At 41.3% G+C, this 6295-nt stretch overlaps 1 long non-coding RNA gene across 2 annotated transcripts in view; it reads left to right on the top strand.

The window, feature by feature from the left end:
* Nucleotides 1–2416: 2416 nt before the first annotated feature.
* The window catches only part of LOC114061742, a 24117-nt gene continuing 20238 nt past the window's right edge, over nt 2417–6295 (top strand). The window contains exon 1 of one of the 2 annotated variants that reach the window (XR_003572197.1): nt 2417–2486. This is a non-coding gene — a long non-coding RNA (uncharacterized LOC114061742). Of the gene's footprint in view, nt 2487–4768; nt 4848–6295 lie in introns of those variants that run through there. The other variant, XR_003572196.1, reaches the window with a different exon arrangement.

The following is a 6295-nucleotide window of genomic DNA, read 5'->3' as shown; positions in this document are numbered from 1 at the left end:
AATTTGTCCAGGTTTAGTGACCACATGATATTTGTTTTAGATGAAAGCCATGATTTATGAGTTGTTTGCACTGTATAATCCTCCAGTCTGCATCCTTTCCCTTGTTGTGCTCTGGGTGAACACATCTCAGTACTGCGATGGCCATGCTGTCACTGAATTTGATGTTGCTTTCTGAAACCCTTGTGTGTTCACTAGGATACTGTAGCCATTGTATATTTGGCCTTCAGTTTGCTTTTGTGTGTATGCTATTGCTTTGTCTTTGTTTCTAGTGCCAATCTGGTCTTACCAACTATTTATTTCTAATTAGTATTACGTTATTTTGTAGTTCTTCCTGTGAGTCACTGCTTGTTTTCTTGGTATGGTACATTTTCACTTGGCTTTTTTTGTCTGCAAACTTTGATATAATGATTTCCCTAGCCATAGCTATTGCAAATGACACCATACATTGCGCAGTAATTATTAGAAATTGGGGAATTTTTTCCCGCAAAATCCTCCTTTAATTATAATTTCCTGGTTTGTATTTGTGCATTTTGAAAATTCTTGGTGCTATCTTTCCTTGTAAATTTTTGATCTTTTCTACTTGGAGTTTTATTTTTCTCTACATCTCTAAGAGAGTTTCTTCGCTAGGTTTGTTTATATCTGTAGCCTTAGAGAACCTGTATGTTCTCCATACTTTAGGATACGCTTTGTCTGTTATTTCTAGTCCCTTATGAAGTATTTAATCTCACAATATCTAGGTGCTGCGTGAATTGGTGATTAGTGTGGTTTGATAATGGGAGGATATAGTGTTTCCATAGATCCTCGGTTACGTATGTCAAGAACTTCTAATATTTTCCTGGGTCCTTACTCTGCTGTCCATATAATACATTGTGGGTAGAGCATTTGACAGTGCAATTGGTCTCCCTCTGTTTCCTTCTTTTTTCCTTACCTCTTTCCATTTGTATGCATGTGAAATTGTGTTCAATTTCTAACTATATGCCTATTTCAGGATCATCTAAACAGGATACACCAGCATAATAATTATTTATCTTTTCCTTTATTTTTTTTTTTGTGTTTGTCTGCGTTCCTCCCCCCCCATTCTCTTTAGTCTCTGACTGCAGATCTTGAAAATCCTGATAAATTGCTATTTCTGAAATAATTTTCAGGATTTTAATTCTGCAAGTGCCGATAGAGTTCAAGAAGCAGTTGCACAATATACTTGGGCACATGGTGTGACTCTTAGGGAAGGTCCTGGGCCAAGAGTTGGACTTGATCCTTGTGGGTCCCTTCCAAGTCAGCATATTCTGTGATTCTGTGATTCTGTGAAAGATATGGAACATTTAGCCCTTGTACAACACTCTAGATGTGCTTTCACAGTAAGCAGCTGCTGGAAGCACTGCTGCTAAATTAAAACACAAACCACAAACACCTTGGCAAACCTTGAGATCCATAAACCTGACATCAACTCGTAGCAATCAAGTGCTCTTGAACCTTTCTTGCTAGGGTTTATGTAACTATAGTATACATTAGCCTTGTCCATAAAGCATGTAGACTTAGGTACAACCTCTGTCTGAAACATTCCTGCTATGTCTTTAGAGGCAGAAAGCTTCTGAAACGGACTGCACAAACATCAGTCTGGGTCTGACCTCACAGAGCTGCACACAGACTTGCACAGCTCAAAAATTAGTGCTTTAGAGCACAGGTCTCCCGTTGTGGAGGAGTGAAGCTGCTAAGAGTATTATCCTATTTCACGGGTTACAAGTGGGAGGAAGTGCTTCACAACTTTCAGCATTACCTTTTTAAAAGGCATTTTATTTCATCAAACAATTACATTTTTAAGAATAACTTGATGCCTTACTCAGAAGTTTACCTGAAAATTATGAAGCTGTTTTAATGAGGATATATATTCCTTGATGAGTTCAAGTTAAAATAAAACCTCACCTTTCAGTTAACTTCTCAAATTATTAGATTATTTAACATATCGTTTGAAGCTGCTGTACTATAGTGCAAGGGTCAGTAATTGGAATGGGTTGCCCAGGGAGGTGGTGGGTTCATCCCCCCTGAAGGTATTTAAGAAGATACTGGATGTGGTACTTGGGGCCATGGTCTAGTCGACAAGGTGGTGTTGAATAATGGGTTGGACTTGATGATCTCAGAGGTTCTTTCCAACCTAGCTGATTCTGTGATTCCATGTGATTCTGTCATGCTGTAATTTCAAAGTCTTACAAAAGTAGCTGTGATTTCCCAAACGATCAAGCATCTTAGGAGCTTGGATCCCACTTTTAGAGGCAACAGGCACACTGGAGCCTTAGTTTCTTGATTTGCAATGCTATAATGCTGTTTGTTATCTAAACCATCCTTATGGGTGAAGCTTAAGCTCCTACATCTTTAGAGACTATTACACTAAATCAATTTGCTTTTCCCTTAGTTGTTGGGGGTCCTGGTAGAAGTTTGGCAGCCTGTCAGAGACACCTTCACCCATGTGGAAGAATGGGTACATTCAACAGGTAATTCATCTCTCCTAACTATGTTCTGATGAAGGCATACATCACATTTTGAGGAGGTCAAAAGTTTCTATTACTATGTCCATATTCCAAATTTCTAGTTTAGACCAAATGTCTTTTGGAGGACTAAAGTTAAGAAAGAGAAATTTCATTGTCAGTAATTTTCTTCTAATTCCCTGCCACTAAAATCCAGGGATCTTTACCTAAACTAATGAGCCTGATGTGTCTCCATTTATCAACATCTTCCCCTGAATTTGGTTATTTTTAAAATGTTTGCTTTCTCTAGGTTTAGCAATGGGTAATACAAGAAATGTGATGCATCATGTCCTCTGGGCAGAAACTGACAGTATGTGGCTTTCTTTGCCATAAAGAGCAGAAGAAGGAAAAGCCATCTGCAAACCAAAACAATGCTCAGAAGGGCATGACAATGTGTTTCTAGGATCTCCTGTTTGAATATTGACTTTCATACTACCTGTGAAAGCACATAAAGCATTTGGAGAATGAGGCGGGCATTGATTAGCTTTCCACAGCTCTGCAGGTTCTCTCTACCGCTATTCATCTTGTTTGGCAAGTGATTTAAAAGAGCTGTAGCAGGAACCTTTGGGGCCAGCCCGGCAATATCAAACCTGAACACAGCTGAAAGGTACCAGCAAAAAACGTTGAACTGGACATTTTTGTTTATTGATCTTAAATACCAAGTTGTGTGGGAGAAACTGTAATTTGTGGGAGGCTGTAACTATTTCTTGTTCCTTCCCAGCCAAGAGCTCAGAGACTCCTTGGACATAGAACTCTGGGGAGGCTGTACACTACTCCATAGAGGGTGGTGTAGCCAAAACACAAGGTTCAAATCCCTCATGTTTGTGATGGTGTCATCAAACCCTCACACAGCAAAGGTTTCGGGGTGTTAGGTGAACAAATCATTGGCAGGTGAGTAATGCAGCTCACATGTACCCGTTGCACTCCTGCTGCATTCCTGTTGCATTCCTGCTGCCTATCCTCTGCAGATTTCAATTTTCCTTGAAGGAACACCTGAGCAAACTATGAGGCTACACCTGTGCAACCATATTTACAGTCAAGCATACTGTGACAGCTATGTTAAAGAAGTGGTTGCCCAGGGTGGGTTCACAGTCCTCTAAAACATCCCTGCTGTGGAGGTAGCAATGTCTAGGAGAGGGGGGAGCAGGGTAACTGATAACTGGGATAACTGCTTCTGGCATCTGCTGCTGCACTTGCTTGGAGCAATAAGACCCATGTAGGGCAGACATGGACACCCAGACGTGCACACATATAAATAGCACCCTGCACACTACAAACTATAAACTGCAATTTTAAATGACCCTTTCCCTCACAGAAGCCATCTACCTTATGGCACTACTCAGGATCTCACACCAGAAAGTTATTAGTGGTGTCTAGGCTGATCGCCTCACATGAGGTTACAAAACATGTCAGAACACAGTATATGCTTCAACTAATTTGTACTCCCTCAGNAGGATCACTCTCGAGGAGAAAAGACAACGCAGAAAGAATCGCGTCTTGTCGATATCACCTGGGGAGTCTTTCTGCTGTACGTTCTGCAACCGGACTTGTCTATCTCGCATTGGCCTTTTTAGCCATCAGCGTGCTTGTAGCAAGCGTGGGTAGAGCCCCTCTCAAATCTTCGTTCGCGAAGCCTAGCCAACAACAATAACATTTTTAAGAATAACTTGATGCCTTACTCAGAAGCTTACCTGAAAATTATGAAGCTGTTTTAATGAGGATATATATTCCTTGATGAGTTCAAGTTAAAATAAAACCTCACCTTTCAGTTAACTTCTCAAATTATTAGATTATTTAACATATCTTTTGAAGCTGCTGCACTATAGTGCAAGGGTCAGTAATTGGAATGGGCTGCCCAGGGAGGTGGTGGATTCATCACCCCTGAAGGTATTTAAGAAGATACTGGATGTGGTACTTGGTGCCATGGTCTAGTCGACAAGGTGGTGTTGGGTCATGGGTTGGACTTGATGATCTCAGAGGTTCTTTCCAACCTAGCTGATTCTGTGATTCCATGTGATTCTGTCATGCTGTAATTTCAAAGTCTTACAAAAGTAGCTGTGATTTCCCAAATGATCAAGCAGCTTAGGAGCTTGGATCCCACTTTTAGAGGCAACAGGCACACTGGAGCCTTAGTTTCTGGATTTGCAATGCTATAATGCTGTTTGTTATCTAAACCATCCTTATGGGTGAAGCTTAAGCTCCTACATCTTTAGAGACTATTACACTAAATCAATTTGCTTTTCCTTTAGTTGTTGGGGGTCCTGGTAGAAGTTTGGCAGCCTGTCAGAGACACCTTCACCCTTGTGGAAGAATGGGTACATTCAACAGGTTGAATTACCATCAGAACATAGTTAGGAGAGATGAAGGCATACATCACATTTTGAGGAGGTCAAAAGTTTCTATTACTATGTCCACATTCCAAATTTCTAGTTTAGACCAAATGTCTTTTGGAGGACTAGAGTTAAGAAAGAGGAATTTCATTGTTAGTCATTTTCTTCTAATTCCCTGCCACTAAAATCCAGGGATCTTTACCTAAACTAATGAGCCTGGTGTGTCTCCATTTATCAACATCTTCCCCTGAATTTGGTTATTTTTAAAATGTTTGCTTTCTCTAGGTTTAGCAATGGGGCATACAAGAAATGTGATGCATCATGTCCTCTGGGCAGAAACTGACAGTATGTGTGGCTTTCTTTGCCATAAAGAGCAGAAGAAGGAAAAGCCATCTGCAAACTAAAACAGTGCTCAGAAGGGCATGACAATGTGTTTCTAGGATCTCCTGTTTGAATATTGACTTTCATACTACCTGTGAAAGCACATAAAGCATTTGGAGAATGAGGCAGGCATTGATTAGCTTTCCACAGCTCTGCAGGTTCTCTCCACCGCTATTCATCTTGTTTGGCAAGTGATTTAAAAGAGCTGTAGCAGGAACCTTTGGGGCCAGCCCGGCAATATCAAACCTGAACACAGCTGAAAGGTACCAGCAAAAAACGTTGAACGGGACATTTTTGTTTATTGATCTTAAATACCAAGTTGTGTGGGAGAAACTGTAATTTGTGGGAGGCTGTAACTATTTCTTGTTCCTTCCCAGCCAAGAGCTCAGAGACTCCTTGGACATAGAACTCTGGGGAGGCTGTACACTACTCCATAGAGGGTGGTGTAGCCAAAACACAAGGTTCAAATCCCTCATGTTTGTGATGGTGTCATCAAACCCTCACACAGCAAAGGTTTCGGGGTGTCAGGTGAACAAATCATTGGCAGGTGAGTAATGCAGCTCACATGTACCTTCCCCTGTTGCATTCCTGCTGCCTCTCCTCTGCAGATTTCAATTTTCCTTGAAGGAACACCTGAGCAAACCATGAGGCTACACCTGTACAACCATATTTACAGTCAAGCATACTGTGACAGGTATGTTAAAGAAGTGGTTGCCCAGGATGGGTTCACAGTCCTCTAAAACATCCCTGCTGTGGAGGTGGCAATGTCTAGGAGAGGGGGGAGCAGGGTAACTGATAACTGGGATAACTGCTTCTGGCATCTGCTGCTGCACTTGCGTGGAGCAAGTAAGACCCATGTAGGGCAGACATGGACACCCAGACGTGCACACATATAAATAGCACCCTGCACACTACAAACTATAAACTGCAATTTTAAATGACCCTTTCCCTCACAGAAGCCATCTACCTTATGGCACTACTCAGGATCTCACACCAGAAAGTTATTAGTGGTGTCTAGGCTGATCGCCTCACATGAGGTTACAAAACATGTCAGAACACAGTATA

Source organism: Empidonax traillii, unplaced genomic scaffold (genome assembly GCF_003031625.1).
Source record: "Empidonax traillii isolate 1590-97213 ecotype Southwest subspecies unplaced genomic scaffold, ASM303162v1 scaffold355:size2308892, whole genome shotgun sequence".
Lineage (NCBI taxonomy): Eukaryota > Metazoa > Chordata > Aves > Passeriformes > Tyrannidae > Empidonax > Empidonax traillii.
Note: the sequence above shows the minus strand (reverse complement) of the source record. Positions and strands in the feature narration are given on the sequence as shown.